The sequence below is a fragment of the Chelonia mydas genome, chromosome 6, assembly GCF_015237465.2.
Source record: "Chelonia mydas isolate rCheMyd1 chromosome 6, rCheMyd1.pri.v2, whole genome shotgun sequence".
Classification (NCBI taxonomy): domain Eukaryota; kingdom Metazoa; phylum Chordata; order Testudines; family Cheloniidae; genus Chelonia; species Chelonia mydas.
This window is the reverse complement of record NC_051246.2, coordinates 59,827,397-59,853,298: the sequence shown is the minus strand read 5'-3', so window position 1 is coordinate 59,853,298 and position 25,902 is coordinate 59,827,397. Positions and strand designations below refer to the sequence as shown.

The 25,902-nt window shown below is 42.1% G+C and overlaps 1 protein-coding gene and 1 long non-coding RNA gene across 20 annotated transcripts in view; both read right to left on the bottom strand.

The window, feature by feature from the left end:
* The window catches only part of LOC102939360 (transmembrane protein 263), a 307,551-nt gene that overhangs the window by 114,022 nt on the left and 167,627 nt on the right, over positions 1-25,902 (bottom strand). The window lies entirely within an intron of this gene.
* On the bottom strand, positions 1,612-25,247 carry LOC122466436. Its single transcript, XR_006291915.1, has 3 exons — positions 24,380-25,247; positions 8,996-9,139; positions 1,612-1,622 (listed from the first exon to the last, which is right to left on the bottom strand). It is a non-coding gene; the product is annotated as an uncharacterized LOC122466436 (long non-coding RNA).

Genomic DNA, 25,902 nt, shown 5'->3' with positions numbered 1-25,902 from the left:
GCGTCCGCAGGCACGGAGGTAAACTTAAGTAAACCAAGTGTCCTGGTGTGCCAGCTGCTTACCCTGATGGGCTGGGACAGCAACTGGTGGGGAAATTTTAGGGGCGGAGACGCTGGAGGTCAGGGGTGTAACCCCTGTGACCACCCCCCACATGACCCCACCTTAGCTGGGGAGGATGTCTCTGGCCTGGCTAGAGCTGCTCCGGCAGGCTGGGCAGTGCGGCCACAGCCTGCTCCGGCAGACCAGACTGGGCGGCGCGGCCGCAGCCTGCTCTGGGGGGCGGGACCGAGTGCCACGGCTGCAGCCTGCCAGCCCCGGAGCTGCAGCTGCTTCAGAGGCTGGGGGAGAGCAGCACGGCCAGAAGTGGAGAGACTCTGGCCTCGCCTCTTCCCTTCTGGCTCTGTTGCCTTTCCTTGCCCCCTCGCTGGGGGGAGGGGGTGTGTCCTACCTCTCCCTCTCTATACCTGTTCATAAGCCAACCCCCTGCTCTCGTGCTTCCCTTTTTTACTAAAAAAAATTTGGCTTATGAACTAGTATATACAGTACTTAAATTTTCACAGTTGCACAAAATTATGGATTTTAAGCATTTTTTTATTTTTATCAATTTAAATTTTCACAGTTGCGGGAAATTGAGGGGGCAGGCAATAAATTATTTAATGGCAGTAGATGTTGAGATTCACAAGTTCAAGCTTTATAACTGTTAAAATACAAATTGTCAACATAATATGTCAAAATATATGAAGTAATTATCCTTAAATCAAACTGTACTAAGTTCTCAAGCAGCATTTTTCCTACTTTGTCTGTCTGTCAATTATCATTGATGAAAATTTTTTTCATCAGTTTGCAAGAGTATGGTGAAATCTATGTTTATTGACATTTACCAATAAAAATCGAATTCTTCCAGGCCTATGCATATGGTCGTATCTTAGACAAACAAACAACCAGTCTGGCTCCAGGGTGCAATCAGAGATGAGGAATATCAAATCCGTGGCCATTCTAGAACCTCTGAAATGAGTTCACCTGGCTTGCCGCACAGGCTTGGAGTGCTAGTGTTATAAACAAGCATGGAGTTTGCTCATTCAGGAGGCAGAGCCTTGACTGCACAAGACTTCACTGATACCTAGTAAGAAAATCTGTAAATTGGATCGCTTCCCCTCCTGAAGTAATTTCGTTCCATAAACTGAAGGCAACAGTGTAGCCAGGTTCCCCCTCTGTCCAGGCTGTTATCTGTATTAGTCATTGACATGCAGCACTTACTATGCTTGCGAGACCACAGCCAAAAAACACAATACCCATGAGACTACAGCCAAAAACCACAAAAGGGCAGAGTAACATCTGAACGTTTCTCTTACTAAACACACATCTAATTACAGACTAATGTAGGGTCTTTTCAGGAATGGTCTCTTTTCTGTGTTTGTATAGCATCCAGCACAATTAGGTGCCAGTCCTGATTGGGGTCTTTGGGCCCAAACATAACTATAGACTACTAAATGCTGCATAGAAAAGCTCAGAAGTTAACCCAAGTGCAACTGATGCAATGATGGCTACCTGAGTTGTCACAGAGCCCAAACCTACAACTCTGAGAGGTGTGAACTGTCCCACTCATCTCTATGCGGTGTTAGCTCTGAAATGCATGGCTTTGTGCAGGATAGGGTCCACTGACACCACTGTGTTGGGTACCTGGCTAGCGCCAACCCCTCATGGTCCTGCTGAGAAGTCGGCAGGGCTTCCATCACAGTGTCTCTGCTCTGTGGTGTGGCAGCTATGTCCTCCCTCTTCGAGGATGAGGCTGTAATCAGGGAAGGGGAAGAGATCTCACTCTGTCCAAAGTGGGACCATAGAATGATAGGACTGGAAGGGACCTCAAGAGGTCATTTACTCCAGCCCCCTGCGCTCATGGCAGGACAAGTATAATCTAGACCATCCTTGACAGGTGTTTGTCTAACCTGCTTGTGGTAGGGTGCTGGTTGAGAAGCCCTTAATCAGCTCCTGCCACTCCAGCCCCAATCAAGGGGGATGGATTGGGGCTGGGTGAATAGTCCTGGTAACTGGTTGCATCTGCCAGTGTTATTATCCCAATGGTACAAAGACTGGGAGGAAGCCAGGCCAGGCCAGGCGCCCAGAAGGAGGTGGGAGCCTCCTAGTCTGTTGCTGGCCAGGCCTGTTGTAGGCAAAGTAGCTGTGAAGCCTGTATATAGTTGGGAACCGGTGGCGTGAAACCTTTTGAGAATAAAGAGCACGGGTGTTGCACCAGACTGAAGTGTCTCTGACTCATTGAAGACGGAGGCCCAGGGGCCGAATACCAAGGCACACAGCGTGAACCCCATTAAAGTGCTCTTAAGAATCTCCAATGATTGAGATTCCACAACCTCCCTGAGCAATTTATTCCAGTTCTTAACTACCTTGACAGTTAGGAAGCTTTTCCTAGTGTCCAACCTAGACCACCCTCGCTGCAATTTAAGCCCATTGCTTCTTGTCCTATCCTCAGAGATTAAGGAGAAATTTTTTTCGTCCTCCTCCTTGTAACCACCTTTTATGTATTTGAAAACTTAAGTCCCCTCTCATTCTTCTCTTCTCCAGACTAAACAAACCCAGCTTTTTTCAATCTTTCCTCATATGACATGTTTTCTAGACGTTTAATCATTGTTGTGGCTCTCCTCTGGACTTTCTCCAATTTGCCCACATCTTTCCTGAAATGCGGCACCCAGAACTGGATATAATACTCCAGTTTAGGCCTAATCAGCGTGGAGTAAAGAGGAAGAATTGTTTTTTGTGTCTTGCTGACAACACTCCTGCTAATACATCCCAGAATGATGTTTGCCTTTTTGCAACAGTGTTACACTATTCACTCATATTTAGCTTTTGATCCACTATGACCCCCCCAGATCCCTTTCTGTATTACTCCTTCACAGACAGTCATTTCCCATTTTGTATGTGTGCAACTGATTGTTCCTTCCTAAGTGGAGTACTTTGCATTTGTCCTTATTGAATTTCATCCTATTTACTTGAGACCATTTCTACAGTTTGTCCAGATCATTTTGAATTATAATCCTACCCCTCAAAGCACTTGCAACCCCTCCCATCTTGATATCATCCGCGAACTTTATAAGCGTACTCTCTATGCCATTATCTAAATCATTGATGAATGGCATAGAGTGTATGAGGGGGCCTAGCAGACAGTTCCTGTAGGAGTGGCTCCTTCCACTGTCATCTCCAACAGGGGCTTCCATGTGGCATTATGCTAGGGCCCCAGATTGCCTTAATTCATCCCTGACTGTAAGGAAACTGCCATTGAACAACAGTGAGTTCCTGAATTCCTCCCCGGGCCATAAAAACCCTACAAAAAAATCACACTTCCTATGGGCTGGTGGAATTGCAAGGCACCTGTTCTACTTTGTAATAAAATCAGATAACATAAGCACCATTCCAATCAATCTAGTGAATGTTTTGGTTTGGAGGCAACAAAGAAGCTCTCTGTTACTAATAAGAAAAATAATTTAAAACCTCTGACAAGGGCTGACAGTTCACCAACACTGGGCAAAACACTGCAGGAGTGACTGTCCCTATGGGAACTGGCAAGAACACAATAGGGGAGAAAAAGAACTGTTTGAAATAAACCGAGAACATTTGCTCTAAATAAAAGCTATTTTGAGAAATTAAAGCAAACAAATGTCAGCCTCATGCAGTGGTGTGTTGAGATGGGATGTGCTGTAATGGGTTGTGACACTTTGTAAATTAAAGCTTTTTCTTCTCCCCTGAGGGGAGAGAATTCAAGAGCAGGCAAACGCTTGAAGTTGGAAATTCTGCTTGCTTGACACTTTTTACTGTATTGTGATTCCATTGATCCTGCAAGGCAAGACACCTCAGTGCCTGGCCCTTGGACTGTCCCTGCTCTCCCTTCCTCTGCCTGAAAGAGGGGACTGTGCATGGAAAGCTTGCAGTTAAACACACACTTGCATGTAGCTTCCACCTCCAAGCTTCCGCTGTCAAACTCCAGCTAACACTGATCATTTTCTCTTGAATGCACTATAAGATGGACAGAAAACTGGCTAGATCATCGGGCTCAACAGGTAGTGATCAATGGCTCCATGTCTAGTTGGCAGCCGGTATCAAGCGGAGTGCCCCAGGGGTCAGTCCTGGGACCGGTTTTGTTCAATATCTTCATTAATGATCTGGAGGATGGCGTGGATTGCACCCTCAGCAAGTTTGCAGATGACACTAAACTGGGAGGAGTGGTAGATATTCTGGAGGGTAGGGATAGGATACAGAGGGACCTAGACAAATCAGAGGATTGGGCCAAAAGAAATCTGATGAGGTTCAACAAGGACAAGTGCAGAGTCCTGCACTTAGGACGGAAGAATCCAAGCACTGCTACAGACTAGGGACCGAGTGGCTAGGCAGCAATTCTGCAGAAAAGGACCTAGGGGTTACAGTGGACGAGAAGCTGGATATCAGTCAACAGTGTGCCCTTGTTGCCAAGAAGGCTAACGGCATTTCGGGCTGTATAAGTAGAAGCATTGCCAGCAGATCGATGGACATGATCATTCCCCTCTATTCGGCATTGGTGAGGCCTCATCCGGAGTATTGCATCCAGCTTGGGCCCCACACTACAAGAAGGATGTGGAAAAATTGGAAAGAGTGCAGAGGAGGGCAACAAAAATGATTAGGGGGCTGGAGCACATGCATTATGAGGAGAGGCTGAGAGAACTGGGATTATTTAGTCTGCAGAAGAGAAGAATGAGGGGGGACTTGATATCTGCTTTCAACTACCTGAAAGGGGGTTACAAAGAGGATGGATCTAGACTGTTCTCAGTGGTACCAGATGACAGAACAAGGAGCAGTGGTCTCACATTGCTGTGTGGGAGGTTAGATTGGATATTAGGAAAAACTTCTTCACTACAAGGGTGGTGAAGCACTGGAATGGGTTATCGAGGGCGGTGGTGGAATCTCCTTCCTTAGAGGTTTTTAAGGTCAGGCTTGACAAAGCCCTGGCTGGGATGATTTAGTTGGGGATTGGTCCTGCTTTGAGCAGGGGGTTGGACTAGATGACCTCCTGAGGTCCCTTCCAACCCTGATATGCTATGATTCTATGATCACTTCATACTATGAAATCAACTGATGTAATCTGCAGCCTCATATCTTAAACTTATAGGCCCAGGCCATGAAAATTAATTCACAGTATACCTACTTAACCAGCCGAAAGTTGTTTATAATAATATATATTATGAAGGCCTCAGCCTCTCGAGTAGTTTGCAAGACAGAAAGGTGAAATGAGAGAGTAAGCAAAAATAAGGATGTTTAGATGCACAAAGGAAATCCTACATCCAAAGCTAAAAGGGTTAAACAAACGCATAGCTATCAAAACTTTGTGAAAAATTACATGGTGGCATCTACATTTGCTGCATTACTTTGCCCAGCTCCTTTATTATTTTCAAATATATTTAGGAATAAAGAATGAGAGAAAGAGAGAAACAGAAGAACCAGAGAAAGAAATATGGAGAGAAAAGATCTAGATGATCTTGCTTAGAGTAATAACACTCCCTCTTCTTCAAAGCACTTTACCATTATTATTAGTAAGGTGCCAACAATGGGCTCAGTGCTGTACAAGACTCAAATATCAAGAGAATTCCTGCCCTGGAGAGTTTACCATCTAGAAGACAGATCCAGAAAGGTAAGACAAGTTGGGAGAACCAGAGGCAGAAGCTCCTTTATTCCCTCTTCATCTCACAAGTTTTATTTATTTTTTAAATAAGAATCTCTAGGAGGAGCGGGTCTTTAAAAGGGAATTTAATAAGCAGTGACTGGGGACCTGGTGCATTGAGATGGTTTCATGCAAAGGGGAGTAGGACCAAAAGGCTGAATTGGTTATGGGGACACAAGCATTTGTTAAAAATTAACAACTTAATCCTCAAATCTCTCTGGGAGGTAGGTAGATATTACCCAATATTACAGAATTGGAAACTGAGGTAAAAATTAAGTGACAGTGCATAGATACTACAATGATATTACTTTAGAAATACTTGGAAAAACACCTTATTCCACAGGCGTCCATGTCACAGGAGGCACTAGGTTTTGTAATATCCTCTCATAAACCTTTCAATTTCCTAGCCAGGTCTTTGGGATAACCAGAGAAAGACCATCCCCAAAAGTATCTCAGGGTTTATTTATGCTGGGAGAGGATTCTGCTAGTCTAGGACCCAGTACTGTGCCTAATGAAATCAATAGCACCCCTATTAACTTCCACGGGAGCAGGACTGGCTTGTTCAGTTAGAACTTAGTAATTATCCACGCCGAGTAGACATGCTCAGTAAGAATGACAGATGCTTCAATGTCAAGTCTTTGAGCTTTTGTCTCAGCTCTCAGTAACCACAACTCACGAACTCTTGGCTCCCACTTGTATGCTCTGACCACTACCAGACTGAGATAGATGCTGTCTCACTGTTCTCAAAGGAACATTTCAAACTTTTCATGGAGGTGTCAGCTGCTCTGTATTAGCTAAAGGCAATGACACTTCATTTTTGCAATGGAGGCAATTTCTTATTTACAAATGTGAAAATAGAAAGTATGCAAAAGCTCAGCCCTGCCTCTCTTTGCGCATCTGCAATTTAGACAGCTGAACTGATCTGTCAACAAACTGAGTCGAAAATCATTAATTATGCCTATGCTGAGACTTTGCTCACCTTATTTCAGTCCAGAATGAAAGTGCACCAATACATTTTAACCCTCTGAATATACGATATGAACAGAGTGGATACACTGACAGACCCTTCATTATAGCTAGAGGTGTATAGCTATAATTAAAATCTAATCTCTATATCTATGGCCTATGACACTTTCCTACAGAGACGCACTGACGCTGTTTTTTTGTAAGGTTAGGTTGTCAATATGATTAAAAAAGTATAAGGCAGAGCAACAAATGGAGTTTTTAAGTAAAAGCAAGACTTCAGCCAACTGTAAAAGGAATGAAAGAACAGTGGAATGGGTAGCACTCTGGAGTCCAACCTTTACCATATTTAATACACAAAAACTAATAAATTCAAATTCCTAGTTCCCACAGCAACTGCAACTCAGCTCCTTGTGCTGACATAGCATTTGGATTTATTGTATATGCAGGTCATTGATAGTTTAAAACCTGTGTACAGTGTAACCAGGTTACAGTATCGTTGCCCTGAGAGCCATAACATTTGTATGTCTGGATAACCACTCTGCAACGCACTTCAGTCTATAGGGAAACATGTTTTCCCCCTACTTGGTTGTAACTTATTTCTCATCTAATCTTTTCAACCCAGCAAAGAGCACATTCCTCACTGAGGGCTGCAGCTAGCACACGCCAGGTTTGAAATCAAAAAGGGTTTCTGAATTATTCAAACACCTGAACTGATGGTTGGGAGAAAACACACTTTGATAAATTGAAGAATGACAACAGATATTTATAAACATTGAAAAATTCTGGGCTGAAAAGAATGGAAAATGTCATCCCCCTCCCTAATAAGAGGTCTGACAGGTTTGTTTACACCTGGGATGAAAACTAAGAATAGGGAGACCATAGAGGGCCTTATGATAAGCCTCACTGCTGGCCGCTGTGACGGGGCACATCCACTTCTGAGTCCAGAGGAAGAGGCCATCTCACCACGGTGTAAATCCTTTGTAATCTGGTGCTACGCTTTCTTGGGGCATCCAGAACTGTAAGCAGAGCTGGCACTAGGCATAAGCAGACTAAGCAATTGCTTAGGGCCCGAAGCCGCTCAAGGGGGCCCCTATTTGATTTTTATTATGTGTAGTGTTTTGGGGGGGAGGGCGCCAAAAATATTCCTGCTTAGGGGCCCCCAATGGGCTAGCACCGCCTCTGTCTACAAGTCACCCTGTTACCCCTCTGCCTTAGCAAAAGAGAGATTTCTTGGTCTTACACTGTGTGGCTGCTCCCTGCTATCTCCAGCTAAACAAACTCCTTAGAACTCTGCCAGTCCTAACTTCGTCTTGCAGGTTAACCCTTGGTGTACTTCAGTTCCTGAACTCTCCAAAAGTGTCTCCCAGCTGCATCCGACCCCAGTTTTGGAGGCCCACAGCAATATCAAGTCTGCTGTCTCCAAAGAGACCAGATACACACCAGCCTGTTGGCTCATCTGAGGGTGCACACCTCACTTCTGTACAACAATTATAAAAAACAAGAATAAGTTAATAAAGAAGAGAGATTTAAGTGATACTAAGCAGAGACAACAGAAACAAAGTGGTGACAAACAAAATAAAAGTATAATTGTGCTTTCTAATGGCTAAAACTTAACATATCAGGTTACAACCTTTGTCTAAGGCACTTCTCAGTGTCACCAACCCACACGGTTGGGGATCCACCATTTATAATGCAAAGAGCGCTGACCTCTTTGTTCCCTCAGCGATAGATAACCAAAGTGTCTTTTTGCTTCTCCTTATATTCACCAGAGTTTATTATTTTTTGTCACCAGAGTCAGGATGGACCCCTGGGATTCAGACTCTAGCATCTTTCCATGCTGACTTCACATCCTCATGTTAATTTGCTCCTCCTGTTTACCTCCACTGCAAACGAACTGTCCATTGTCTCTGGCATCACCATACTCAACTTCCAATAGAGGGGAGTTAACTATCCTCCCTCTTATCTGGAAGAAAACCTGTTCTTCTCTTTATCTGAAGAAAGAAAAGGAGTACTTGTGGCACCTTAGAGACTAACCAATTTATTTGAGCATAAGCTTTCGTGAGCTACAGCTCACTTCATCAGATGCATAAAGTGGAAAATACAGTGAGGAGATTTATATACACACAGATCATGAAAAAATACACATTGTAAGGAGAGTGATCACTTAAGATGAGCTATTACCAGCAGGAGAGTGGGGTGCGGGGAGAGAAAACCTTTTGAAGTGATAATCAAGGTGGGCCATTTCCAGCACATTTCCAGGAGTTAACAAGAATGTCGGGGGGGGGGGGGGAGGGAGGAGGAGGAATAAACAAGGGGAAATAGTTTTACTTTGTATAAAGAAAAGGAGTACTTGTGGCACCCCAGAGACCAACCAATCCACCCGAGCACAAGCTTTCGTGAGCCACAGCTCACCCCATCGGATGCACAAAGTGGAAAACACAGTGAAGAGATCCATATACACACAGACCATGTCTGGTAACAGAAGTTAAGTATAGTATCAGTAAGTATCCATAATTCCTCATACCGTGTTAATATATTCATTATGCTGTGATATCAATGGCCAGTGTTTCACAGGCTTTCATTTGAAATCTTACATGACATTCTTTATAGATAAATATCATGAGAGCAATGTGTTAGGTGTAGTGAGTTTGTCAGGCTTGATAGCAGTTGCTGTTACATGGCAGTAAACTCTTTGTCAGTGGGCACTGAAAGGCTCCTAGAGTCACATGTGGGCAGAAACCTGGAGTGGGGAGGGGGAAAGACAAGGAAGGAAGCTTATGTTCCACTATCCCAACTCTATCTGCAAACATCCAGACGTAAAGTTGTCCATGTTCTTGGCCCACTGGATGACTGGGTGGGAAAAGTCACCTCTATTTCCCAGGTACCTATAGGGCAGACTGTCAGGAACCATCTTGATTTAAAATAAGGTTTGCCCAATTCATACCTGCGAAATACACCTGCATACTCCAGCTTAGGGGGCCTTGGAGCTTTAAAACTTAGAATGGTTCCAGGTTGTTGGGAAGATAGTTTCTTTGCACTAGTCTGACCATCAGTTTAGAAATGGAAATCATTTCCTGTCCTAGAGGTTGTTAAAACCAGTAATGGTGCAGGCTCTAGCTATATCTGGGGCTGATCCTTGAATCTTGCATGAATAGGTGTCTTGCTTTTTAGGCATCCCCCACCATCATATCTGAAATTGGCAGGCCATTGTGCCCATGTTATAGTGGGTCATAGGGATTTGCTGCCCCATCACATCCATCCCAGCCCATACATCCCCACTTTCAAACCACCACTTGATATTCGCCCCGTGATTTTTTTTTTTTTTTTTTTTTTTAATGTTAACATCCTCCCACTTTCTTTCTGGCAGACTTTCAGTTTTCAGAGGGCTGTTGAGTGCTCTCTCTTTACTGGGATTTTTGTGTTTCCCTATATATTACTGTGTTGCAGTTTGAACTGCTAAGGTGCAGTAGCCCACATGGCTTGCAGGGAGAGGTAAAATAAAGGCAGCTTATAAGTATTATTACTCTTATTCTTTTCGAGGTTTAAGGTTATCTCAAGGGTTTTATACATTTTCTGTATTTTTGTTTCTTTTTATGACTTGTTCTGCTCTCTTTTCCCATTTACAATTTGTAGGTAGTGCAAACTCTACCATCTAAGTCTACAGCGAAGGACACACAAACCATTTCAGGTCAACAAATTGCAACAGTGGGCAGCCCAGCCGGGCTTCTCATTTCAGAGGAGCAGTTCTGAGCTGCAGACAGCTTTTCCTGGGATTGCCGAGTGCCCCTGCTAGTCTCCTATCAAGTCACGGAGGAAAAGAATTTTATCTGTAATAAGCTCCATTTTCCTGAATTGTCGAGGGGGAGGAGAAAGAAAATGATTCCTGTAGCACTTCTGGAAAAAACTTTATTGCTATGGTAACAGTTCCCTGTCACCAGTGCAATGGGGGGAGAGGGAAGAGAAGCATGGTACGTGGAATCTGAATTTAACACCCTAGATTTAATCTGCACACCTCTGGCAGCACAGTCTGTTGTGAATAACATCAGCAATTTGCCTTTGGTTTGGTATAAACAAAACGGCAGGTAATGGAAATTCAAGTTGAAAGCCTGAAAACAGTAGGGCGAGTCGAAAGCGGAACCAGATTAAAAAATTCCCCCAAGCCAAACATGTTATATATGGTGATGGGGAAAATCAGGTACAGAGCTGGGCTAGGAAATGCTTCCACCAAGTCAACCCTGTGCAGAGTTTGCAGTGGAGCTCATCTATGTGAGCCAGAAGGACGTGGCAAAAGGCTGAACTTCTTTCTAGTATTCTCAGAAGGGAAAGTAAAATAGGCTGGAGAAGACCTTTAAAGGCTCAGAGCTGAAGAAGGGATGGAAGAGGGGACTCTGATTTTATCAGGCCCGTGGAAGTTTCATTAAAACAATGGAATCTGGTGAAACAAACATCTGTTACAGGAACCATTCTTAGGAGAGAGAGTAAGTCTTTCAGGTAACAAGACAGTGGGCAGGGGCTGAACAGCTTTATGTCCCATCTCTCCGGGGACACTACCCTGCAAACAGACTCCAGATGGGTCTCAAAAATTTAGGATCAATTCAATATTGGACCTGAATCCCGCCCCTTCTGCATGCGTGCCCGTGTGTGTATGCGTGCATGCGTGTGTGTATGTTTGTATGCGTGTGCATGCATATGTGCAAGCATACACAAAGGCGTTCTCTTTGATTAGGGTTGCCAGCCCTCCAGTATTGGCCTGGAATCGGCATCGATCTCCCGGTCACTACTCAAAGCAATCTGGGAGATTTTAATAGGATATTTTAAGAAAATGACATTATGTCATGCTGGAAAAAAAAAATCTCCTGGAATAGCTTCAGTCAGAGTTGGCAACCATATTTTTGATGCACCCAGAGATTGTGGTCCCAACTGCAGAGCATGCTCAATTCTCAATGAACGTAATGGAACTTAAACAAGTGCTTAAGTGCTCTGCTGAATTGGGGCCTATATCACTATAGACACATCCCCAGCAATCTTGAAATTAAAAATGACAACACAAGCATCTGTTACATAAAAGCTAGGTGTGACTGTTATATGTGATCACACCATTGTAGTGGTTGATAGCTTTTTGGCTGAACACGGTCTGAAAGAAGGGTAGATTATCAAGAGGGAAAAAATGGATCCTGATAGCCAAAAAGCTTTTGAAATCTTCGTATCTTCAGGAAAGCAAAAAGTCAGGCCTCTGCCACGGGATTTAACATCCCATAAACTGAACTTGTTTCCTTTTTGGCTCAATGAACATTTGAAATCCCAAAATTCCTGTTGCTATTCCTACCACCTGGTGAAAATGAAACTAATCCAACACATAGACTCTGATTCCTGGCCACTCAACGAACATGAAAGACCAACATGCATTATCCAGGCCCATTACAACAAAGTGCCTTTAAATCTGCAGGTGCTGTGCTTTCTTCTGTATCAACTCCCAACGTTTCATTTTGGATGGATCTCTAAATGGCATCGTTGAGGTGGCCTCTCCCCTTACTTTGCCAAGGAAATCCACTAAAGGAGAAATGCGTGTGAAGGTCCTCCAAGGAAAGGACACATAATAAAAAATCTGCCCAGGGTTGATAAGGGTTAACTACAATATTGGCAGTACATTCTCATTTAGTGTCTTAGCTTTTGCAGGAGGAGAATTTCACAAATAAACTTGCAAGCTTTGCAGATCAATTTTCTACGTGGTTTTATCATTCTGTTTCTCTCTTAATCAGCCCCTATCGTTTCTCAGTCTCTTTTTCAGACATATTTTTAATGCTCAGTGCCATCTCTGAAACAATACAAGACCCTCTGTTCCCCTCTTTTCCAATATATGAAACCATATTGGGCGCTTTGGTGGCATTTGTATTTCCGTCAAGAGTATTTAGGAATAAACAGCTATGAAAAACATTACCCTAGGGCTCCAGCACTGCAGAGCATGCCATACAGACCTTGAATGTCTGAATACTCAGCAAGCATTTAAATGATAATATTATATTAGAGCTGCAGGAGCTGCTGTGTAAATAACTGTGCACTGTCCTTGCTCATTGATTTTACACACACACACACACACACACACACACACACACACACACACACTGAAAAATTGTTTGAAAAAATGGAAAGCCCAGACAGCAATAATTTAAAATTGTAAAGTGAAACAACAGGCTATGTAATGGCAGAGAGATAAACTGCATTTAATGAAAATTTGAAGGGGTGGAAGGGAGGCTCGGTGAAGCTTTGATCCAATCAGCAGCTATTAGGAACACAGACACCAAGGGCAAGGGAGGTTTAAATGGACAGAGAGACCAGATCACACGCAGGACAGAGCACTTCTAAAAGCCCTCTGTTATTTAAAAAAAAGACACACACAATCATCACGAAGAACCAGGAGATCTCTTGAGGAGTTGTTTTTAGTTTCTGCTAATGCAGATATTTACACACATTCAGAAGCCACCTATCCAAAAAAACCAGCTCTAATCTGACTGCAGCCCATAGTGACATATTTAGTAATGTGACAGTTCCTCCTCTGCCTTGGTGGGTCCTGCGCTTATTGGTGGATTTGCTCGCCTCAAAGTCAGGGGACAGGCTAGGGACCTTCCCCTCTGGTGGGACCCACAGTCCAGGTCAACTCCTCTGGTATCAAATAGGGAGTCGGAGGGATGGGGGGAATCCGGGCCCACCCTCTACTCTGGGTTCCAGCCCAGGGCCCTGTCAACAGTGTCTCCTGTAACAGCTGCGTGACAGCTACAACTCCCTGGGCTACTTCCCCATGATCTCCTCCCAACACCTTCTTTATCCTCACCACAGGATCTTCCTCCTGATGTCTGATAATGCTTATACTTCTCAGTCCTCCAGCAGTATGCCTTCTCACTCTCAGCATCTTGCACACCTCTTGCTCCCAGATCCTTGCACACGCCTCACTAACTGAAATAAGGTCATTTTTAAAACCAGGTGCCCTGATTAGCCTGCCTGTCCTAATTGATTCTAGTAGCTTCTTAATTGGCTCCAAGTGTCCTAATTAGCCTGCTTTAATTGGTTCCAGCAACTTCCCGATTGTTCTGGAACAGCCCATTATCTTACTCAGGGAAAAAGGACCTGCTTAATCTGGGGCTAATATATCTACCTTCTATCACTCTCAGGGTTCTCTGCTCGGTGTCCCTGTCAGGTTCCCTTCGTTTGACCCTTTGACCTCACTCCTGTCCCTATTATCTCATTAGTTGTCCCACAGAATCATTTGGCTTCCAGGTCCTGTGGATTCTCCCCTTAGGCTGGGGGGAGGTCTTTTAGCAGTGGGCGGGCTTCCGCCCACCCACTTCCTGGATCCCAATAGGATCACTCTCCTGTAGCCATTTGGCCTGAGCCTGCTACAGTATTTAGCATTTTTCATCTGAAGACCTCCAAGTTCTTTCCACAAGTAGGTCAAATTTAAGAATGAGGACACTGAGGCACAGAAGAGTTAAGTGGTTTGCCCAAGGTCAAACTGGGAGTCAATGGCAAATCTAGGAAGAGAACTCAGTCCTCCTGATTCCCAGTCCTGTGCCCTATTTACTGGGCCATGCTTCCATCTTACCTCTTGGCGGTCTTAATCTTTAATGTCAAGATGTGACTTACGGAGACTACAGGTCCAGCATGCAATGCAGGCAGATAAATCCAATAAAGACAGAACGATACATGCCAGGACCTCCTCTTCATTACAGATCAGGACACTGCAACCTTTTCTATTTTAAGCGAATAATGGGAGACCCAGAGGCTCCTGGCAAGTTACCTTTGTGACTGTTAATTGGGCAAAATCCTTATTCCTTTTAAAAATAGGAACTGTAAGCATACACGGCATAAAAATATTTTGAGTTCTGCTAAATGAGTTCATTGCTGTAAATACATCAAATCCTAGCAAATCTCCATAACAAGAATTATCCCTCTGTTTCCCTCTTCGATACCCAGATGGTGATCTTTACAATCCCGAGACACTGAGGTCACTACTAGAGCTGGCCAAAAAAAGGGAATCCCTTTCCATGAAAATTTTCACGTTTTGGAAAAGAGTTTAATCCCAAAGCAGGATGAAGCGCCAAAAACACGAAACTTTTAGTGGAAAGAGATTTCAAAACAAATTCCATTTTGGGAGAACAGAAACAAATTTTTTTGGCTTCCCAGTTGCCCTAGGGGAAGGCTCTTGTTAGTTTCACTTGTGAAATTGACATGATCTTTCCAGCCTTGCAGCTGAAGAGGCAGAAAGCCCAGTTGCTCTCTCTCCCCGCCAATCCTCCAGCTTGGGGAGCCAGACAGGCACTGCCTGTCCCACAAAGCTTGAGGGGGAGGCAGAGTGCCCCTGTGCTATGCATCTTCATCCTCTGGAGCCAAGGAAACCTGTATGTTTTGATTAAAGTGTAGTCAAATAGGTAGTAGATTTGGTGACTCATTTGGCTGTACTGTCTTGGCATTTTCCAGTGAAACTAAGCTTCATCAGAAAATTTCCAACCAGTTCTAGTCACTGCACATCTAATTACCTTATTGCTAACCTAAGAAAGGTTATCTTTCAGATGACGCACTGGTTCCCTTCACTGCCTAGCTCACCTGACTTATCGGATACATTAGAATCCACATAATTCTGTGATGACCAGCCCTCTGAGGTGGATTCCATTGAACTCTCAAGAGAAACTACAGAGAGTTTGCTGAAGAACTGATCAGTTCCACCACTGAAACTATTCCCTTTTATGGGACCAGAGAGATCTCTTAACTCAAATGTAATCTTCTCTTAACCACATCAGTGGGCTGGGTGCTTTTATGAAAAAAGATGCTCCATTATTCTCTGATCTTCCATTCACCTGAGTGGACATTCCATAAAAAGCTACCATCAAAACTCGTGCAACAGGCTACAGGGAAAAAGGTGAAGGGAGAGATTTTGAAAGGCACAAATGGCAGTTAGGTGCCTATTTGACATGTTCACCTTTGAAAATGTCTCCCGAAAACATTTGCCATTTCCCCACTCCCCATGGTGCTTCCCTTCCCAGCTCCCAGAGGTGATTTGACAACAAGGAAACAAAGGAATGCCGTTATCAACAAAGTTAAAGAAAACACAGGAACTGGCAGCATGAGGAAACAAACTGGCAATGTGATGGCAAGGAGAGACAGCTTCCATGCCAGACAGCCCAGTCCCTTGGAAGTCTCATACAAAGGTTTGCCCTGCACTTTCAAGCCACATTTCTTACTAAAATTGCATCTGCATGGCTGAATAGCTGCACAGCCATCCAACAAATTCACGGAAAGGCCACAAGTGGTGCTGGTTTTTGAAGTAGGATGCTCCACATGGGCTAGTTCCAAACAAAGAGGAAACATACTGACAGTCAAATTGCTTCTCTTGATAGACCCGCCACTCCTTCCAGGTGGCACTGAGGAGTTCATAACGAATTTCATTATTGCTGCAGAAGTCGACTTACTCAAGGGCAGGTTTAGAAATGGCATACAGTGTTGAGCTGTGGGGAAAAAACAGAGTCCACTCTCTTTCCCACCCTCAAGCATTCCCCTTGACATTGTCAGCATGGAGCTTTACATTCTGCTTCCTAGGAGCTCTAGTAGTTTTCCCTTTTCAGCCCTTGCCTAGGCATTATGCATTGAAAATGGTATTGCAGAGCTACAGCAAGGGTCCGAATGGTTAACTCAAAAAATTAATCACAATTAAAAAAATTAATCACGATTAATCGCAGTTTTAATTGCTCTGTTAAACAATAGAATACTAATTGAAATTTATTAAATATTTTGGATAGTCATCTACATTTTCAAATATATTCATTTCAATTACAAACACAATACAAAGTGTACAGTGCTCACTTTATATTATTTTTATTACAAATATTTGCTTGTAAAATTGATAAAAGAAATAGTATTTTTCAATTCACCTCATACAAGTATGGTAGTGCAATCTCTTTATCGTGAAAGCGCAACTTACAAATGCAGATTTTTTTTTGTTACATAACTGCACTCAAAAACAAAACAATGTAAAACTTTAGAGCCTACAAGTCCACTCAGTCCTACTTCTTGTTCAGCCAATTGCTAAGAGAAATAAGTTTGTTTACATTTACGGGAGATGCTGCTGCTCGCTTCTTATTTATGTCACCTGAAAGTGAGAACAGACATTTGCATGGCACTTTTGTAGCCAGCATTGCAAGGTATTTACATGCCAGCTCTGCTAAACATTCGTATGCCCCTTCATCCTTTGGCCACCAATCCAGAGGACATCCTTCCATGCTGATGACGCTCATTAAAAAAAAAATGTGTTAATTACATTTGTGACTGAACTCCTTGGGGGAGACTTGTATGGCTCCTGCTCTGTGTTTTAGCTGCATTCTGCCATATATTTCATGTTATAGCAGTCTCGGATGATGACCCAGCATGTTGTTCATTTTAAGAACACTTTCACAGCAGATTTGACAAAACGCAAAGAAGATACTAATGTGAGATTTCTAAAGATAGCTACAGCACTTGGCCCAAGATTTAAGAATCTGAAGTGCCTTCCAAAATCTGAGAGGGACGAGGTGTGGGGCATGCTTTCAGAAGTCTTAAAAGAGCAACACTCTGATGCGGAAACTACAGAATCCAAACCACCAAAAAAGAAAATCAACCTTCTGCTTGTGACATCTGACTCAGATGATGCAAATGAGCATGCACTGGTCTGCACTGCTTTGGATCGTTATTGAGCAGAATCTGTCATCAGCATAGACGCAGGTCCTCTGGAATGGTGGCTGAAGCATGAAGGGACATATGAATCTTCAGCACATCTGGCACGTAAATATCTTGCAATGCCGTTACAACAGTGCCATCCAAACGCCTGTTCTCACTTTCAGGTGACATCATAAACAAGAAGTGGGCAGTATTATCTCCTGCAAATGTAACTAACCTTGTTTATCTGCCCGCTTGGCTGAACAAGAAGTAGGACTGAGTGGACTTGTAGGCTCTAAAGTTTTACATTGTTTTATTTTTGAATGCAGTTATTTTTTGTACATAACTCTACATTTGTAAGTTCAACTTTCGTGCTAGAGATTGCACGACAGTACTTGTATTAAGTGAATTGAAAAATACTATTTCTCTTATTTTACAGTGCAGATATTTATAATAAAAAATAAATATAAAGTGAGCACTGTACACTTTGTATTCTGTGTTGTAACTGACATCAATATATTTGAAAATGTGGAAAACATCCAAAAATATTTATATAAATGGTATTCTATTATTGTTTAACAGCGTGATTAATCGCACAATTAATCATAACACATTTTATTGCGCAATTAATCGTGATTAATTTTTTTTAATTGCTTGACAGCCCTAGTAGTTACCCAGCCATTGTAAACAGAGTTAAAGGCTATGCTGACAAACTACAAAAGCAGGGGCCTGCAGTCTTCTACTGTTGTTTGCACTAGGTAGACATGTATCCCTTTTCTTTCTGTTAAGCAGAACTTCATTCAAGGCAAGGTGTGGTCACCGTCTATATAACAAGGTGCAGTCAGACTACCCTAGAGCTAAAGCAAACACATTGTCAGTGGTGGCCAACACTTTGTGACCTCAGTCAGACTCAGCACAAGATACGGAGCTCTCTTGAAACTAGAACAAAAGAATCAGTAACCCGCAAAAGGGGAGAGACAAAGGATGCCCACATGATGGAGAATACGTATGAGATACATGGTAATTGAGTAATGAGGACCCAGCAGCAAGGGAGGAACATACTAATGCTCTGCCATGGGGCCTCTGTGCCACACTTCCAAGCCCAGGTAAGGAAGAGCTAACACAAAAGAAAGATTATGGCACCACAGTCTTTTCCTGTTTTAGTTACGGCTAAAAGACATTAAAGCTACAACATGAGAGATGGGAATTAATTGTACTCAAATTATTTTTTGCTCTCTACACTGAAACTAAAGATTACTTCAACTCCAGATGCTAAAAATAAATAAATAAATAAATAAAAATTCAGGCTCATTAGTTCCAGGTATTTTCCCCACATGCCTGTCTTCATTCCAATTAAAGTAATTCAAAAGAATTAATTACATTTGTAATTTGATTAATACAGATGTACATTTTGTTAAGCAACCATACAGGATAAGCCTTGATTCAGACTTGCTGCTCCTAGCTGCTTGGGGTTATTTTTTTGAGAAAAGTGAAAGGTTTTCAAAACTACTCCTGCTAACAAGAAGAATAAGGGCAGGCAGCGATAGCCCTGGGATCTCTACAAACTGCTCCTCTGTGCAGATTCTCTCTTGGAAGCGCACCCTGGTTGCACGGGAATTCCAGTTCTACATATTTCCTCACCCCAAACTGACCTGGCAGTAGGAATAATTTTGGCCACAGCCTGCGACTGTTGTCATCTTTAGGCATCTCCCAGTTGTGCCCATGCTCACCATTTTGGTGAGGACCAAACTGGCAGATCATGCTTAGTTATCCTGAACTGGATTTAGGTAGCACATTGGTCTTCTAAGACTTTCCCAAGTACAAAGGAACTGACCCCATTAAACACTTCAGCTGACTATGTAGTACTGGTGGACAGCCGCTCTGGACATCTGGATCTGCATTTCTCAGTAAGTGCTATGGAAAAGTTTCACTGGGCCTTGAAGTGACACTCCTGCTTTCATTTAGAAAACTATCATGCTTAATGGAAGAAGGAGTAGTACCTTTTATGGTCCTGAAGGTGTCTGCCAGTCTGTAAGGAGGAGTAGAGCTCTGCTAGTTTAGACTAAGATGAATCTGTGGAAGGGAGGCAGTTCTGAACTGTGAGCAGTTATTTCAATTAGCTTAGTTGAAATAAAATGAAAGAACACTGAATGATTTATGATCAAAGGGGACTTTTTTATTTAATAATACAAGCAAAGTAGGTTTCTTGGGAAGATTTATAACTCCTTTCTGTTCACTAAACAGCCATTTCATAGCCTAACAAAAGACCTTTTACAATCAGAAAACTTCCTCATGTCTCAGTGGGGTGCCACACCACGCTGGGAATTGGACGAGACGGACATTGCAATTTTACAGATCCATTGTGTCTCTCCCTCATCAAATGGAAAAGAAATAGTACTTCAGGAAAGAGCCCTTCCTCTGCCATTTCACATCAAATTTACCCTTGGCACCCAATCAGCATTTTTATAGCAATCAGCATCCAGGATAATGGCTCTCCCTCCACCCCGCACCCCTCTGTTGCCCCAGGTATCCTGAAGGAGTCAAGACCTTTCCTTTGCTAAGTGGATCTGCTAAATATCCTTCTTTCCTAGCCCATACCCACCCCTATGCTGAGCTGTGGTTGGGTCTCACATACGTGTGATGCTATTCAGAGAGACCCCTTTACTTTTACATGTGGTGGCAGCAGCAGCACTAAACTATAAGGCAACTGCACGAGACAGTTTAAAGGATCGAATGTGCACTTAAATCCATACTGTGTATTATCCAATGGGAATCAATCCCTTGGATTTGGACGAACACACTATGTAAAAGCCCATATTGATCTGCAAAGCTCGATCTGAGGGAACAGGATTGCTAGTCTCCCTCCCAAAATTCTCAGTGCCTCATCCAAGTCAAGCCACAGCCAAAATCTTAAAGCCATTATTCTTAAACTGCAGCTGTCAATCCGAAAAGATAAACTACTTGTGCTACACTAAGAAGTGGGCTGCATTATCACATGTTTTCTCATACTACTGTAATCAAAGTCACACCCATACATAGGCCTATACTGGGATGGTCCTAATACTGCCCACAGGTCAAGTCCAGCTGTCTGGAGTCCTGCAGTCTGCTTCACATCTGCCTTCATTTTTAACATAAAAAACTCAGCCTATGGAAACAACATATTCCAGTACACCACATGGTGGAGCAGCCCCGCTTGACAAGAGAGAGTACTGTATGCCAGGACTTGTAGTCTACGCGATCTGCTTGTCTGTATTAAAAAACAGGGCAAATAAAACCTGCTTCATTTCAGGCAAAGTAAATGAAATAAATGTGGCCCTCAAGCTTCTGACAAGGTATGAACGTTGCCACTGACTGGATTAAATCTGGGTGACTTTTCTTAAACTAGGACAAAAATAGGCATGATAGAATTTATTTACTGCCAGCCAAAGGATTCCTAAATAAAGATTTCTTTCCCAAGTAATAAGCGATGCTTTAGAGCAGAATTAATTTTACAGCTGTAAGAAAGTCTGAGCCCTTCATTCTCAGAAAGTTCCTTTTGAAAAATAAATCTTATGTAAATGCAGAGCTGGTGTTGGCAGCAACTAATGTTTTGATCATAACTTCAGTAAACAGACATAATTATCATAAAACAGAATAGGTCTGACATAAATGGGGAATTCAACATGTGAAGAGAATAGGGGTAGAATGCTGGAATTGGTTGCTGTACTGGAGACTAACGTCATGCTAAGAAACAATACACCTCCCGGGCTTGCTTCACAAAACCTCCTTTTCACAGGACTCCATCTGGTCTCTCCAGATAACTGTAAACAACCAGGTGAGGTTTAGCCTCCTGATTCTGGGCAAATTTGCCAACGGCAAAGAGTGGCAATCGTGGAGGTAAATTAGTAGACTGTAGTGTGCATCACCTCATCACAGCGATCTTATTTTACATGGTGGCCAACTACAGCCATATTAAAAGGTACTTAGATCTCAGACATCCAGGCATAAACTGATCATGACAGTTATGTATGCTTGTATGAGGACAGTATGAAGGGTATTTCATGGCAACAGAATATGTTAATGTGGATATAAGAATTTAGGGGTTGTTGTCACCATTGAAGTTGATCCCAATCACAGGAGTGCACAGGTTCCTGCTGGAGGTACATTATGGGGAGCAGGATTTCACTTCCCTATCTTTTAAAATATTATTTAGTTTATATATATATATGATATTTCTAAGGGACCTAAAAGGCAAATTGTGGCTACCCATGTGCAGATAGAATAGACAACTTCTGACAGCAATCGGGATTCTCAGGACTCTGGATATTGAGTCAACTCATGGGTACATTACATGACTAATATCCCACCTCCAGTGGTGGCCAACACAAGACACTTTTATGCCTTCAAAGAGCATGGTGATGGGCATCATATAAAACTCTAGATAAATAAAAACATGTTGTATTGACCACAGCTGGGGACAGGATATCAGTCATGGTGAATTAATGATCTGATTCAATATGGCCAGCCCTGTACTCTCAAGTGCAACAGACAATTATCTGTTCCTGGGCAATTGCAATTTGTCTTAGTAGGTCATATTAAATAAAAAAAAAACTAAACTGGGTTTCACATAAGTGCTCTATTTGCAGTTACCACTTCTGAATTTTCCCCTACACTGAGAATGCTTGGAGCAAAAGCACACAGTTTTTCAGTCCAACAGTAGAAAAGGGTAATATCAGACTTGTATGGGTCCTGTATATACTGACGGTCTTTCTGCCGCAAAGTACTGGAGTACTGGTACAATTCTTATTGGTGCTGATGTCAAGGAGAAAATAGATCTGTTAAACTACCACAGTATGTTCAACAATGTTTTGGCATCATGGTTAAGAGGATACATGTGTGGGGCTTGAGGAAAGGAGCGAGGGTTGGAAGACTGACACGTTGCACAGGTCTGCTGGATTCTACAAAGAGGGTTACTGAAAAATATTAGTGAGTACTGAATAAAGTATGAGGTAGATTTAGCCAGTGGGCCAGCATACTGTATTTAATATACCACAGGGGACCGGCAGGCTCAGGGAATTAGTAATGGGATATGGAACTTACCACCTCTAGTTTAGCAGTTTGCAACCACTCTAGATCAGCAGTGAGTGAAAGTTTTTACCATAAAACAGCTTTTCTGTGACCTACATGCAATAATTTAGGGATCTCAGACCAGCTGCTAGAGACAGCACCACAAAAACTATCACCAGAGCTAGCCCTCTACAGTTGTATTCTCAAGAGGCCAAGAACTGAATGGGGTCTGGAGAACCTGTCCCCCTTTCATCTTTCCAGGTTAGGTTTGAGTAGGGTGACCAGATAGCAAGTGTAAAAACTCGGGACAGGGGGTGGGGGTTAAAGTTGCTTTTTTAAGAAAAAGCCCTCAAAATCGGGACTGTCCCTATAAAATTGGGACATCTGGTCACCCTAGGTTTAAGGCACATTGACAGGTGGCTCATAAGGGGAATCATGCCCTGCCTCTGCTGTACATTCGTCTGTCTTGGGAAGAAGTATGGGACTCGAGTCTTGAAGGCTGTTAACACAAACCCTTTCACAGGCACCAAACTCACTCAAAACTCTACCCTTTCAGCCTGACCTATTCAAATAAAAAAACTTGCAGCCTTGTTGAGAACTGTGGCTGGGATACACATCGGTCCTGTTAGGATTAAAAGGGCTTAAAACTAACAGGAAAGAAAGTATGAACCTCAAACATTTTCCCTTGACTGTTATTAAGCTTGACAGTGAAGTTACCATGAGTAAATTTACAAAAATAACAAAAAATCCTTGTGGAGAAAGCTCCCCATAAAGCAGAAGCAATTGCGTTCTCTGCAGTTTTCTCCTTTCCCTTAACATTCTGTCAGATGTTCAATAATCCAGTGCATTTATTTTCTTTACTTTCATCTCCTTCAGGGCTGACATCCAGGCACTTACCAGATATATATAAACTTTTCACATTGCAAACAGACCCCTTTGTTAAGCAGTATTTTATGGGTCTTGTTTGCAGAGCCAGACAATGCTCTGACCTCTTGAATCATAGTTCTGTTAGGGAGATGGATTTCCATGCCTATCAAGGACAACTTGATAGCTCTGGAAAGAACCATGAAAAGGGACACTGAAAACCAAAACGTTATTTATGCGTGAGAGGAATAAGGGGAAGATTAAAGAACATTTTGAACTTTGAAATTAGTAATGAGTTTGCCATTTAGTTTGACAGAGCTCAGGGTTGTAATTATTGATAAATAAAATGGTAGCATGGAAAACTCCTTCTTTCTCCATTCCACATGCTATTTGCTTTCAATTCATACCCCTCCATCCCCAGAAAACTGAGAATAGTAAGATCATTTGAAAAACCATCATTGTCTTGTGAATTTATTATGTACAGTACGAAGCAACTTAATCTTCTACTCATCACAGTGTCACCAACTCTCAGGATTTTGTCACAAGTCTTCCAATATTTGGCGTATTTTAAAGCCCCAGCTTCTGGAGTCATGTAATTAAATGAGAATCTCAGCTTTCGGTTAGATAAAAAGTAAGATTCTAGCCACTGCAGTTGTGGAGAAAAGTTTGAAAATGTGATTTCTAGAGATTAAAAAATCAGAAGGCAAATAAAAAAAATCTAAGATTTATTATTTTTTTCAAAATCTCTTGATTTTGGGGGTCTGACTCATGATTTATTGATGCTTAGGGTTGACAATACTGACTCTCACTCCTGCTGAGGGACAGAACCCCAAACCATCAATGAAGACCTCAAATGCAAATCTGCATTTCCAGCAAGTAGCTTTTTTTAATTAAATAATTTGACACCTCTGGCCTCAGCCTTCACTTGTGTCTCCCTTTTCCCGTTCCACATGACTCTCCTTACCAGAAGCATAAGATTAATTCTTCCTCCAACCTTGCAATAGGGTAACGATAACAGAATATAAGCCTCACATGTAAGCAACACTCATGTAGAACCAAAACGCTTGCATGTGTCAGCAGAGTACAGAGGAGAATTGTTCTGCAGTTGCGTGGTTGTTTCACAACATATGGGTGTTATGATATGGAATAAAATAATAAACCTATCATTTAAATTCTCTGTGTCTGGCCTTTGTTATTTGATATTCTGAGTTTTTATTAAATCACAGCTTGACAACTACACAGCAGAATATTATGGCAAAATAAAAGCTAGAAGTCCAAGATTAACACATATGATATCTTGAAGTTATGTATTATTAGTATGAGTTGTATAAAATGTATTGATATAATTTCAGTAGAGAGCTACATCATAAAAAAGAATCACAAATTACGTGAAAAGGTAAGTAAACAAAAAAAGGATACAGGGTACCTCTTGCCACATTATCAAAAGAACACACACACACTTTTCCATGTGGCTGACAATCTTCTAAAATACTATGAAACATTTATATCATATAAAAAAAAAAAGATGTATTTTCAGTGAATGGTGAAAATCTTATCTTTCTAATATTTGGGCTGCAGCGCTGAGTAGGCCTGGAGTTTTCTTATAGCCAAATCCTTTAAGCTACTCTTAGAGTCCTGTAAATCTGAATGTCTACACACAACAGGAAGATCTCTGGTTTCCCTTCTTCTTTCCATCGCTACGCTTCCAACAAGGTGCTCTGTATTGGTTGTAGATGGTAAATTTCAGTAGTCAGTATCCTCTTAATATGAAACATGATGTCTAGCGGGAATGAAGATCATTTCTTCAAGAAACAAACACAAACATTTGCTGTCTCTAAGGCCGTGCGAATAATACTCATTTCTTTAGGATCCTTCGGGGCAATTTTGGGATCAGACTACTACTAACTAGGGCTGTCAAGCGATTAAAAAAATTAATTCCGATTTATCGCGCTGTTAAACAATACCGTTTATTTTAAATATTTTTGGATGTTTACTACATTTTCAAATATATTAATTTCAATTACAACACAAAATACCAAGTATACAGTGCTCATTTTATATTTATTTTTGATTACATATATTTGCACTGTAAAAAACAAAAAAAATATTTTTCAATTCACCTCATACAAGTACTGTAGTGCAATCTATTTATCATGAAATTATGTACCAAAAACCTGCATTCAAAAATAAAACAAATGTAAAACTTTAGAGCCTACAAGTACACTCAGTCCTACTTCTTGGTCAGCCAATCGCTAAGACAAACAAGGTTGGTTACAATTTGCAAGAGATAATACTGCCTGCTTCTTGTTTACAATGTCACCTGAAAGTGAGAACAGGAGTTTGCATGGCACTGTTGTAGCTGGCGTTGCAAGATATTTACATGCCAGATGCACTAAAGATTCATATGTCCCTTCGTGCTTCAACCACCATTCCAGAGGACATGCGTCCATGCTGATGATGGGTTCTGCTTGATAACGATCCAAAGCAACGCGGAGAGACGCATGTTCATTTTCATCAACTGAGTCAGATGCCACCAGCAGAAGGTTGATTTTCTTTTTTGGTGATTTGGGTTCTGTAGTTTCTGCATCAGAGTGTTGCTCTTTTAAGACTTCTAAAAGCATGCTCCACACCTTGTCCCTCTCAGA